We start from the raw sequence: 13,565 nt of genomic DNA on the forward strand, positions 1-13,565 counted from the left end.
CCAGTATTTGTGTTATTGTCAGCAAGTTTTCTGCAAATTGCTGTGCAACTACTCAAAGTCACAAGGCACTGAAGCACCAGGACCAACTTGGTGGTCAGGTCTGTGGCCATGGTTATGTCAGTTCTTTGGAGATGATGGGCAAGCTTTCAAAACAGAGCAAGAGTCCCTGCCTCCATGTGGTAGGTTACAATGGAAGATGTCACCAAAAGTCTGTGTTCTGTCACCATCTCCCTAAGCTGTTAAAACCAGGTGGGGCAGTGTTCTTTGTCTCTTCCATGACTCATCCCTGATACCTCCCTCCAGGGGATACCTTCTGTTCATGGGCCATCAAGTCACACTGGTAAAATTACATCATCCCCTTGTGAGATGCTCTGCCCAGGGGAAGGAACCAAGCATTCCTACTAAGATATAAGCTGAGGTTTGGGACACCACAGCCAGTCCCCACCTACTGCATTCCCAGGGAACTAGAGCTACATAACCACCACTGGACCTTCAGAGGAACACCAGACCCTTCTACAGGATCACCACTTCAACAGAATCACATCTATCCCTCCAACAGGGCTGCAGCCACCATTTAATGGGACTGCTACCACCACCCTGACCAACAGGGTGCCTGGTTGTATCCTGACTCTGTCAGTTTAAGCCAGTGTTTTCTGCCTTTGTTTTCATTTTTCTATCAAGTTGTACTGACTTGGACTCTCCCACTGGTTTGTTTTCAAACTAGTACGCTCAGCTACAGCAGGGGTTGAGAGGACCCAAAAACCATCAGGAAAGTTCTGAACACCAGTGTGACACCCACAGATCACCCCCAGCAGCAGGGCATCCTGCAGGAGTGACCTACCCCTGTTCTGGGAGGGCTGTGCTGGATGCAGGAGGCATGAGGTACAAAAGCTGCAGGTGTGCCACTGACACAGGAGGGACCTCTGGAGCTGCAGAGGTGGGCCAGGCACACACGGGCAGTTTGTGCTGTCCTGGGGGGCTCCTGAGGAAGGGACACTGTTCTCATTGGAGCTTTGACTTCACTGGGCGCAGCTTTTCCCCACAAACATAGGAGTTGTGTCAAGTTGTACAGTGATTTGTGTTGGGGTTTCAGTTTCCTGGGCTATGACATGCATCAAAGCCACAGCCAGCCATCCTGGGGCCATCAGTCAGAGCTCTGAAGCACACATAGTTTGAGATGAGACATAAGGAGATGGGAAATATCCCTGATGGCCTGTAAAACCAAAATCAAAACAGAATAATAATGAGCCCAGAGCACAGAAGAGCAAGAACAAAAGGAGACTAGAAAACAGAAATCATCAGAGCTCTCAGAAACAAAAGCACCAGGGACAAAGGCAACCAGCCTGGTGTTGGTCTGTTTGGACAGTGGTCAAGGAAATGAATCAGCCTCACAGCTCTGCATTTCACAAGGCTGGGAAAAACTTTCTTGGGCCCTTGGTAATCTCACTCAGCTTCTTCATGCTGGAAACAATCTAACCATCTCCCTCTGCTAGGTTTTTAATTCTTTGTTTTGGCTTTCCACACATGTAACTCATTAAAAATAAGAAAATACGAGGTTTGACTGTGGTGGGTGAAGGGAACAGCTGGAGTGCATGTGAAATAGCAGGTCTCTTCTGATCCAGAATGCTGCACCCCAGGAGAGCAACATAATGGGAGCTACTAATACAGTACTTTAATGATGAGAACCCCCATGAAACATCTGACTGTGTGGATTTCCATACTTTATATGCTTTGGCAATTCTTGCTTAAAATCCCACCTACAGCTCACACTGTGCTGATACGTTGGTTATAGACTGGAAAAACATAAACCTCATTTGAAATGAAAGGAAGAAAATAATTACCTTACATAACAAAGTAAATCTACACTTAAGGGGAAATCTGCTTTATTACTGGGTCCCAAATGACAAAAAATTACTAGACCAGATAGCACTGTGGTAGGTGATTAATGGTAGAGTTGCTGCTGTCCTACAATCACCTGCTGCCCAAACTGCTGAGGATCTCAAAGAAGTCAGAATGCTCTGTCCCTAGAATCCGTGACATTAATGCCAGTTTTAGAAAAAGACTACAACAAGAGATTTTCAGAAGACAAAATTACTTATCCTGTCAAGCAGAGGAACATGACTGTATCACAGGATAACTGATATAACTGACATAACTAGTATAACTTATATACTTTTAAATTCAGTCTACAAGTCCAGAGGTCCATTTGCAACTACTAATTCAACAGTCCATTATGGACAAGTTCAGTGTGTTCAGGGCAACAGCAATGAGGCAGCAGTGTCCAAAGTTGGGGCAGGCAGACCAAAACCAACTTCAATGCCAGTTCAAACAGTAAAACAGAGCAGTGGGAAGTGCCCTTTCCCCCCAGTGCTAGCCCATTCCTCATCCTAACAGGATATCAGGAACAGAAGTGGTCACCCTCTACTAACTCTATTCAATGTGATGTGTTACAACACCAAAATTAAAATACAGCTTACAATAGAAAGCAGTGTTTAGTATTTTCATTTTGCAAGAAACTCACTTATCTGTTCCTGAGGCTGGCTGGTGGACTTGGGTGTTGTTAGCCTGAGGACTTCCATGCTGATGCTCAGGAGTGCAGATCCTGCATGGGTTAGCTGCAAACAAATTTCAATCAGAGCTACTGTAGGAAATGCAAAACAGCTTTGCACCAGAATCCAGTGTGGGGAAGACTGGATCCCCCTCAGTCTGTGCAGTGGGAAAGCCCTGATGGAGTGCTTGACTAAACCATTGCCTTTCATGAGCAGCAGACACTGCCATATGTTTTCCTGAAATACAGGCCCAGAAAGCTGTGCTTCCTGGTGCCTCACTCAAAACACAGATTGGTGGATGCTGACATCCCTGCTGGGACCCAGTGGCTGCCTCTGTAGGAGTGATGATAGAGCAAAGCTATTTGGCTTATTTCCCTTGGAAGGGATTTTCTTGAACCTATTACCAGTAGGAATTTCAGTAATGACCCCTGTAAAGTGTTTACACATGCATATGACTCATTTGAGCATGAGCTATAGGATGAACCAGATTATCTTATTTTTATGGTTTGGTTGATAAGCAAGATGAAGATTTACATCCTCCATTACGTTTGCCACATGAAGTTTAAATCACCAGGCAGGACTGCATGCTGACAAACAATCAGTGAAAATTCATGCATGTCCAAAAAACAGCCCTGTGTATTTAGCCCATGCTCTGACACTGCTCCCCTATGAAATAAGTGAAGTAGAAGATCATTCACAGGATCAGTTCTGCAGAACTGCACAGCAAACATTCTCAGCTTGCAGCAGCTCTCACTGTGAGGCCAAGGCCAGCCTCACATTCCCTGAGAGGAGGGGAAGTTTGAGTGGGTCCAGCCTGGGTTTGGCAGGCTGCAGACCTTTCCCACAGTTCATACAGTGCTATTCCCAAACCCACAGTCACTCCCAGGGAAGGCAAGTTAATACAAGAAAAATTTCTTTATGATCACAGTTTTACTTTTAAAGCTTTTCAGGAAAGCTCTCAATGTCCATTATTTACATGCTTTAGAGGCTGTACTGCTGTTGCACAGCTGTCAGCAACAGAATATACCCCAAAACTGCTTTTAGTAATTCCAGTGTCAGTAGCAGCCCAAGGCAGAGTCAATTCCTGGTTCCTGGCCATAATTTGCAATGCACTGGCTTTTATCAGTGAGTCCTTTGGTGGTCTTACAGCCCACACCTGTGCCATCACCTCCACAGCAGAGTCTGAGCTGCCTCCATACATCTGGTAGAAATTTGCTTTCTTCTTGCTGCCAGGAATTGTGGGGAGAGGAGAAGTCATGTCACAAAAGAAGTTTTTTCATCTATATGTATATAGAGTAAAGCAATACAAGCAATTTCTTTCATGATAATTCAATTCATGAAAGCTCTTTATTAATCATGTTTCCAGAACATGTGATGTTGCAATAAAGGTTTTGCTATGAGTACTTTCCAAGTGAAAGGGAAAAAAAAAAGGCAGCTGTAAAATAAAACAAGTAATACTGCAAAACTTATCCAGGTGTGAGTGTTGGGCCTGAGCACATTCAGACATTGATTCCTCCCCCTGCCCTTGCTTCCTCCTCTCAGCTGTGAGGTAAGGACTTAGGAAAGGCTTTACAACCAGGGAAGAAGTAACTTTTAGGGGAAGTAAGTAATTTTTAGGGGAAAGAAAGAGGGAAAAAAACCTGGAAGAAGTTTTTTTTAAAAAAGAAAACCTCAAAACCCCAAAAGAACTGCAAAGAGGAGTCATTTGTCTGGAAGAACTGTGGCCCTAAGAGCTAAACCAGCACCTTGGGAATGATCTTTAGTTAACATCTGTCTTTTCTCCTTAGATTTTTCTGCATTTTAGAAAATATTTAAAGAAAATGACTATGTTAACATAAGAAGACTGTTACTCTGATATTTCCAGGGCAAATGGAATAAAAAAGGCCCATGAAAGACTCCTGATTTCACAGAGCAGCCCTGAGCTAAGGACTGCAGCACATGGGCCTGTGTGCTCTGCTGACATCCCTGGTTAAGAGCAATCCAGCAGAGCAGCCTGTTCAGCCAGGGGAAAACATTTCTTCCTTTATATTTCTGAGGCCCTAGCAATTAATGCTGGAACACAATGCAATTCCCACCTTGTGCTGCAGCACCTTCAGAGGCACTGGTGAGCACAGTCACCCCTATGCACCTGCAAGCTTTGGGACAGACCAGCTCTGCCCACTCCACAGGCAGCAGCAATAAATTTCATTTCAGATCTGAAATGCTCTGGGAGGTGTGCACAGAACACTGATTTATTTGGATGTAACCCCAGTGTTACGTCCAAATAAATCACTATTTAATAAATACTGATTTATATTTAATAAATAAATCAGCCCCCAGACCTGAGGCTTTTCCCAGCACCAGCTTGCTTTACACACCTGCCTGCACCATGGAATGTGTTTTTACTTGGTCTGAGTACAAAGGGAGGTGGCCAGTAGGAAGGTGTAGCTACTCTGAGACCCAATAAACAGGTATCTACAGCAATACTTTCTCTGAAGTTTAAGGAAGGGTAAATTAGTGTTAAGAACAAGATTAGGAAAATACCACTTTAATCAATACATTGTGTTCAGTAAAGTTCATAGCTCATTAGCAGTCCAATACCTACCACTAAGCCATTTCCCAGCTTCAAAGTCTCAGCTGAGTTTTCCCAGCTTTCATTTAAAAAATAAAATCTTATTTTATGTGGAGCAATCCCATGATTTGCAGGTCTCCTTCTCCCTCATCTTTATTGAAGGATTTCCAGTCAGTCACAGGCCCTATTCCAGACACCCCTTCCTGTGTCAGATCAGCTGTATCATACTCGAGGGCAAATATTTCTCTGAGCATTTCAAAGTTCAGCTGAATGGTGTGACCACACTGAAAGCACAGTCTAGCTCACCAAATGCTCCCTCCCTATCTGAGCTTCATTACTCTTCCTGTAGTTCTGCAGAGACTCCTTATTTGCTCAGGTTTACAGTGGATCAGTGGGTTGAGGTTCAGGTGTGGTCAGTGCTACTTTAATAATGCTTCAAGTAACTCTCTCAAAAGACAATTTTCCATGCCCTGGCTTGGCATTGCAATTATTTGGCATACAAAGAAGTTCTGCAGTGGGGATAATAATAAATAAATAATTTAATAATATAAATAATTTTAATAATAAAAATAATGTTATAAATAATTTTAATAATAGAAATAATTTTATTAATAAAATCCCCTTTTTACCTTGGCTCCTTGATGTGAAAGCCAGATTTCTGAACAATAATTTGCAACATTCATTTACCTTCCTTTTAAATACAAAGCAACACAGCCACTGACTGCTACTTGATGCCACACAGAGCTGTAAGTTCATCCTACTACAGAGCAGAAGCTTCCCCAGGGAGCACTGACCACCCAGGGCAATTTCCTTCACCTCCACTCATAGCAAATATTCTGCAAGTTTTCACAGCAGAAAAGCATTTCTCACATGAAAGAGGCTCAAATCTCTGTGTTAAAACACCTGGAAACCCAAAAAGAGAAAGAAGAAGTATTTTAGGAACCCATCCAGCAACCAAGGAATAATACAGTTTGAAAGTGATTCTTAGAACATGTTATTTTCCTCGCTGATGAATTTTGACTGAATCATACAAAAAGTCTCAAGAAACATTAAGAGAAAGGGCACAAACAAATCAGTAGACTGCAGGAGACATAGATGAAGGGGGTTTTAGCTTGGAGGAAGTACTTTTATCAGAACAACTGGCAGAATAGGAACACACACAGCCTTTCCTACTTTGAGTTGTGTGTGAGACAGCTTGGCCCTGCTGCTTCCTCTGTCCTTGGGTGGAATTTCCTGGTGCTCACATGCAAACCCCAGCAGTGCAGCATTAAATGGGAGGGAGGGGGACCAGGGCAGGCACCTAAGGGCAATACAGGAGCAGGGCCCCAGGGCTGTTAGCCCTGCTGGTTTGTTCCAGTCTGAGTGCTCACTCCAGGCTGATGTCCCGTCTTCCTCTAGGAATAATCTCTGCCTCAAAGATCTGAGTGCAATTACCAAAATCAGCACTTCCCACAGCTTCCTTCTGGAACAGGACAACAGCACTGGGAGGTAATATGTAACACAGTGTCAAGAATTCCTCTGAACAAAACCATTCCATCTGACAATGGAGGATGCATAAAGAAAGCAATGCTATAATAAATACAGTCTTCACCCTGACTTCCTATGTGCTGCAAGGATTTTCCAACCCCCTGTCCAGACAGTGGGATCAAACATGCAGCAACCAAAGCAAGCTGAGAGCCCTTAGCCTTTCCAGGCTGGAAATGTAGCCCTCGTAGCAGTTGATGCCTTGGGATTTTAGCTTTTATTTTCCATATATTTTCAATCCTGCACTTCTTTAGTTCATAACTCTAAACTCCACACTCAGTGTGAGCTGCTGCTTTCCAATTTGGGCAGACACAACAATTCCTCTCCAGGCCTGGCAATCAAGGACACCTCACTGCCTCAGGCCTGAGAGATGGAAAAGTGAGTTGGGGGGAGCAAACTGGGGGTACATGGCTTCATTACCTGAAGCTGGAATTGGAGGATGAACCCCCAATATGCAAATGGCCCAAACTTATAAAAGTATGAAATCCTGTGTCCCATGGTCCATTTTTGGGTGTAGCCCCTGGGGAGCTTTGTCTGCCCAAAATGTACCTGAAGACCCTTCAATAAATAGAACTGCTTTTTATTGCCTATTTATTTTATTTATTTATTCCCTATAAAATTCCCTATTTTATTCTCTATTTTATTTCCCTATTTATTCCCTATTTTATTCCCTATAACATTTATTCAGATTTTGTCTGGCCTCTGTTTTTAGGTAGCCCAACCAGGCATCACACTGACAGCCAGCTGAAGGCAGTCAGAAAACCAAAGTCTAATGAAATCCCTGCTCCCACCTGCTGGAGCCTCCTGCTCAGTTCATGATCCACCTCTGCCCCAGGTGTGGAGCCCACAGCACACAGGGCACAGATCTGGATCTGTCCCCAGTGCTGAGGCACCTGTGACCCAGCTCAATTCCAGGTGCCAGAACTCAGCTTCATGCTGTTCCCACTGCTTGTTGCATCCTGAGCAGCCCCCTCAGACCATGCTCTGCTCCCTCTCTGGGGTGACAAAGGGACTCTGGGTGCTTGGGGGGACACTGGATGTTGCCAGTGTGCAGTTGTTGGACACTGTGCCCTGCCTGCCCTGCCTGCAGGGGTTTGAGCACATCCCTGAGCAAGGGATGTGCTCAAACCAAGCAAAGCACTCAGGCTGCTGAGCAGGAGCCAGCCATGAGGAAAGAAACACCTCCCTGCAGTGCCAGCCAGAGGCTGGGGGGGTGGCAGGAGGCACAGCTGAGCCTGGGGGACAGTGTGACATGAGCTCTATGGCCAAGGAGTGCCATCTCCAGAAGGGAAGGTGGGGCAGGTGTGCTGTAGCCATTGTAGGTACAATCACAGCAGCCCTGTGCTGCCCCAAACATTGGCTGGGCACTGAAAGTGGCACCTCTCATTTGGCATGAAGGGGGGCTCTTTGCTGTCCTGCACCAAGGCAGTGTCCTGGGGGGTGACAGGGACCTGTTTGCTTGTTGGTTTTCCCAGCTTTTTCAGAGATGGGGTAACTGAGAGGCATTTAAAAAGATTTTATTCCATTATCAGCCTCGATGAAGGGTGAGACATAACAGATGTAAAACTCAACACCATTTTATCAGAAGCCAACCCATTTCCTGGTTACAATCCCTTATAAATATTTTTCAGCTTATTAGTTTTTGCCACACAATGCTGCTGTTACTTACAACACTAATCATTTTTATTTTTGCCCCACGTAATTTTACTACATCTTTCACAATTTTAATTTTCTAAAATATTTAGTCTTCTTACAAAGCCATATTTTAAAACTTGTTAAAACTTATTCCTAGTTCAATTTCTCTCTCAACAATATCATCTCTATTTCCTAAATCAGCACCCTTATCTCAGTATTTATACACAAATACACAAAACTATGTAAACTTTCTATTAAATTTAGAGAATTCTTTACAAATCTGTTTCTCACATTTGGTGACATGCACTGTGGCACCAAGGCAGTGTCCAAGGGGGTGACAGGGGCTGCTGTGCTGCCCTGTTGTGCACCTGGGAGACAACTGCTGGCTAAAGTGTGGGTGAGGATGGGCAGAGAAAGCCCCAGTTTAAAGACTGGTGTAATAAATAACCAACCCTCAGGTCAGGATTGAAGAGAAAGAGAGAAATGCCTCTCTGATTCTGTCTGATTGGTTTGAAAGTTTCCCTCTGCACATGCTCTTCAAAATAAAGCATTTCTGAATAGGCCTTGTGTATTCTGGGTGTGAGGGGTGGAAGAGAGGAGGGAAACCAGGTGGAAGAGAAAAATGCCTCAGCTGACAATGACTGAGAGGGAGAGAATTGCACAGTAACGTGCCATCCATCTACTGGGCAAGATTCATTATTCACAGCTCAGTCATCTGCTTCTAAATTTTAAATGTCATCTAAAGTGCCTTTTGAATTCATCAGTTTAAAAGATATTTACTAAGAAGCAAAACGTTGTGCTATTGCTCAGAGGCACTGGGGGCTGTGGGACGACAGGCAGTGTTGGCTGGTGGAGAGAGGAGCCAGCCAAGCTGGAAATCTCTCATCTGCCATCTGAGGAGGGCCTGCAGGCACAGTGCTGGCTGCCCATGGCTCCATCCCACAAGGTGCTCATCCTTTCTGGAAGGTATCTCACACAGTTTTTGTAGGCATGAGTGAAGAAGGACCATACACACCTTGTTTGCAGCCTCTGCACCATCACTGCCAGAGCCACCAGTGCCCCCAGGACACCCCCCCACACCCCCTGCCTCACAGGGCCATGGACTGATGAGCAGATTTTTACATCTGCAGGGCTCTCTTAGGCAATAATAAAATCTCAGCCACAGAATGTGGTTAGCAATAAGAAATCAGGCCTGAAAGAAGACACAGTACTGTTAGCTACCCCCAAATGGTGAGGTACCCCTTGCTGCCCCTCACACAAGCCTGGCACAGTGCCCTCAGCATGAGCACTCCCACTCTAATGTCTTCTACACCCACAGTCCTTTCTTCACTAGCAAACCCGTGCATATCCTCAGGATATTCGAGTTTTGCATTGTGTGCTAATAGCTTTGTAATGGTGCTCATCTATCACCCATTTGAAATATCCTTGCTCTGCCCACTGACCCATCTCCAGTGGCTGCACTGCTCCACAAACAAACACTGCTGAGAAGTTTCAGAGAGGCACACTTGGGAAGAAAAAGGAGTGCAGGGAAAGAAGCAAAATGAAAACTTCCTAGCCAGACCTTCACAGCCCATGCTCAGGGCCACATGGCTCAGGTGAAATCAGAGCTGACTCAGAGCTGAGATGCAATGCCTGGCTCAGAGAATAGCATCAGTTCTTTTGTGGGAATTGCATTATTCCCTTCCCATGTCCATGGAGATTGTCAAAAACAAAAAATAGCAAGAAGCTTTAAAGAAATCTGGGCATGATGAACACTGTGTTGGAGAATTGGAATTAGCATCCTAGGGATTCCTCCTCCATTTTGTCAGGCTTTCCTGTCTCTACTGAACCCATCTAAAGCACACTGGCATAAAGATAGACCCCCACAGACTTTGCATGACTCAAAACCCCCAAAATATTCTGTGGTTGAGCTTAATTTCTTCCACTATCTACAGATACAAAATTTAGGTTCTGCTTTGGCTCTGGGTCAGCATAAAAGATCCTTCCAATTTTATTTGAATCACTTCACTCATGGAATAATAGAATTATAAGGATTATAAAGCCATAATCCTCAGCACTCCATGAGATCAAAGCAGTATTGAAATATTAAGCAACACTCACAGAAGATAGGTCAGGTGTTATTATCCTCATTTTCCAGAGGAAAGATGGGAAGACATGACTTTAAAGCACAGAACTTCTTCCTAGGAGGATTTATGTTGGGAATCATGTGCCCCAGGCCAGCTGGAGGTGTCCCTCCCTCCTGAATGCTGTGCTCAGAGCCTCAGCCCTGCCTGCTCCCTCCTCACCTCCAGGGCACTGCTCCTTAGAGCTCTTCCTTCCCTGCCAGCTGCAGCACTCACCAGTGCTTCTGCCTGTGATAGATGAGTGATGCCATGGCTGGCTCTCACAATTAAAAGGCAAATATCATGGATATATGTTCAGAGAAGCTTTATAGAGTTACAGTTATGTTTTACCCCCTTGTGTTGTTCTCAGGGGGTGCCCTGGGTTTGGGGCATTTGGGAAGGTGAGATTGTTACTGTGGGAGCACCTGACCCCCAATCAGGATGTCAGGAAGTGATCTCCACCACTGGAGAGGAGTCAATGGACAGAACTTTTGGGGGGTTAAAGGGTTAAAAGGTGAAACCTCCATTGTGTGGGTGAGCACATGGTGGGAAAAATCCTCTGCTCCCAGCGCTGAAATATTTTCTCTGTTCAGTCTGCTGTTGTATTTTTGATAAGGTTTTAATAAACCTTTTACATTTTTGAAAGTGAGCAGCATTTCTCCCAAGCCTTTTTTCAATAACAACTGAAATATGAAATATCAGCATCCCAAAGCCTGCAGTCCCTTTCCCACCCACTCCCCCAGCACAAAGCTCTCCCAGCCCTGCCAAGCCCAGCTGAGCTCCGTGTGCCCGTGCCAGGAGCAGATGTGACCACACAACTGCAGCTGCCAATGCCACCAGGCAAAGGGGCCCCCAGGCCACACAGTGACCACAAACATGTCCCAGGGTGGGAGCTCAGCTGTCCTGCTGTCCCCTAGCCCCACGTTTCCCCACCAGAGCAAACCCTTTGTGTTGGGAAGGATGAAAGTTTGATAAGAGTCTCACAGATATGTGTGCTTGGCAGAAAGATTTTTGAATGTAGAATCTGATGAAGGAATAGAGATGGAAGCAAGTTTTGATACAGAAGAAAAGAATTGCTGAGCCAGCCTGACTGGATAACCAAGGAGGCCAAGGGTGTGTTAGTTAGAAGAGGCTTTTATGGCTTAGAGCAAAGGATAAACCCACCCCAAACAAGAAGATGTTTTTACCAAGCAGGAAGAGAGCACAGGCAAACAAGTCAGCCCATGTGGCAAGGAGAAAAAAGGGCTCAGAATTTTCCACTGCAAGAAAACTGGAAAACAACTTAAACTGCAATGTACTGACTGTGAGTGATTGGAGAGCAGCAACATGAATATGGTAATGACAGGAGTTATGATAGGCTAGAGATAATAATTAAGGTACAGATTGGTTCTTCTGCATTAAGATGCCCAGCAAAGAAGAGTATATAAGGCACTGTAACCAAAACCAAGGGGTGTCCAGGCCTGCCTGCAGCTGGAGCTGACAGCTGTGAGCACAGCAATGTCACCCATGACTCTGGGCTGCTGTGACATCTTGGGTACAATAAACTGCATTTTGGAGAGCTGCCTGGAGTCCCACATCCCTCATTCAGGCTCTTACACCTTTGTCACCAGTTTAATGAGTTCTGTGTGCCCAGGGCACCTGCACAGGAGCCCCATGCTGCTCAGGGGCCTCAGGTGATGCTGCTGAAGTAAACAAGTGATGATCACAAGGAGGAGGGAGAAAACAGAAGCTGGCCACGGTGCTGCACTGTGTTTACTTAAATAGCACTCTTGAATAAACAAGTTCCAGGAACCAGAGAGCAAGGACTATCCAATTTTCTGCACTGAAGTGCACAAGATCATATGCATTAAGGAAGATAAAGAAATATAGCTGAAAGCCAAATACAGGTTACAGTGGCTGGAGATCATCTTCAGGAGATGAAATATTCCTTAAATGATGAAGACAATAATTCACAAGAATGAGACTCTCCAGTGAATTATGGGAGTCCCCTTCCAGTAAGTTAGAAGAAATGCAATTCTAAGATTTAAACACACTCATCCATCACTGATTGTGCTTAAACAGATTTATGGAGATACACATATTTTACCATTTTTTATATTTTTATATGTGTAACATTTTATTTCACCTGTAGGTGATACTGGGGTGTGAAATGCACCAAAAACTTCCCTCCACCCCTCATGTATTATGAGCATGGAAAACATTTTTAAGCTCAAGGACCACTAGAGCTGACAAAACCATAAAACAAGCTACAAAGGAAGTTTGAAGTTATTGTGTTGCTTTGGGGATGAGAGGAAAGAAAGACATTGGCAGATTAGCCTTGGAGCCCTATGAAAACTTTCTGTGAGCAATCCAAGCAGCAGTCTTTTGGAGAAGTTGACACAATGGACTCCAATTGAGCAAGGTACCTAAAATCAAGTCCCTTTTTTAAAAAGCAATATTTTTTACTTAAGTGGTGAAAATTCATGTGCACAAAGTTACAAGGTCTTCCTAAAGCACTTCATTGACTAATGCACTTCTTCTTACACTGGATAAATCCCCGGCCTTAACAGTTTGCTCAGATATAAATACACATCAGATGCCCAAATATTCAGTCTTTTGACCCAAATTAAGGGCACCTTTTTGTTTTTCTAATATTTTCTCTGATTTGCCTTTTTATTTTATCCAGTGATTATAGATAATATTTAGTTTGCAAGGAAAAGGAAGGAAGGCAGCAAACCAAGCCTGGAATGGCAGCCTGGCTCCCAGTGCACAGCCATCTGTGTTGGTACCTGCACCTGCACAGGGAGTAACCCACGGTGCACCAGTGGGCAGAGATGGTTTTTCACAGGTGAGTAAGAATCTCAGAGCATGGATGTTTCTGTAATTTGAGGCTGGGGAATTGCTGGGGTAGAGAGCCCATGTCAATGTACAGAAAGCTGCCACGTGACTTTGTGCTCCATTTGACACTGGAGCTGTACTCCCTGTTTGGGCTACAGCTCTGGATTTCACTGCAGCCAGTCCAGCTGGCTGAGAAAAGAGGGGCTGCTCAGCCTCTCTCCTGCTTTGGCAGCCTCCTTTGCCCCAGGCTGTGAAGTGTGTGGTGCACGGTCCATCTCACCGAGCTCTCAGAAAATTGAAAATTAAAATGGCATTTTCTCCTGGATCAGCAGGCTGACCCCTGTGTGTGTGGTCACAGCACTGCTGGACAGGGCAGATGCAGAGCAT

The sequence above is a fragment of the Haemorhous mexicanus genome, chromosome 10 (assembly GCF_027477595.1).
Source record: "Haemorhous mexicanus isolate bHaeMex1 chromosome 10, bHaeMex1.pri, whole genome shotgun sequence".
NCBI classification, from domain to species: Eukaryota; Metazoa; Chordata; class Aves; order Passeriformes; family Fringillidae; genus Haemorhous; species Haemorhous mexicanus.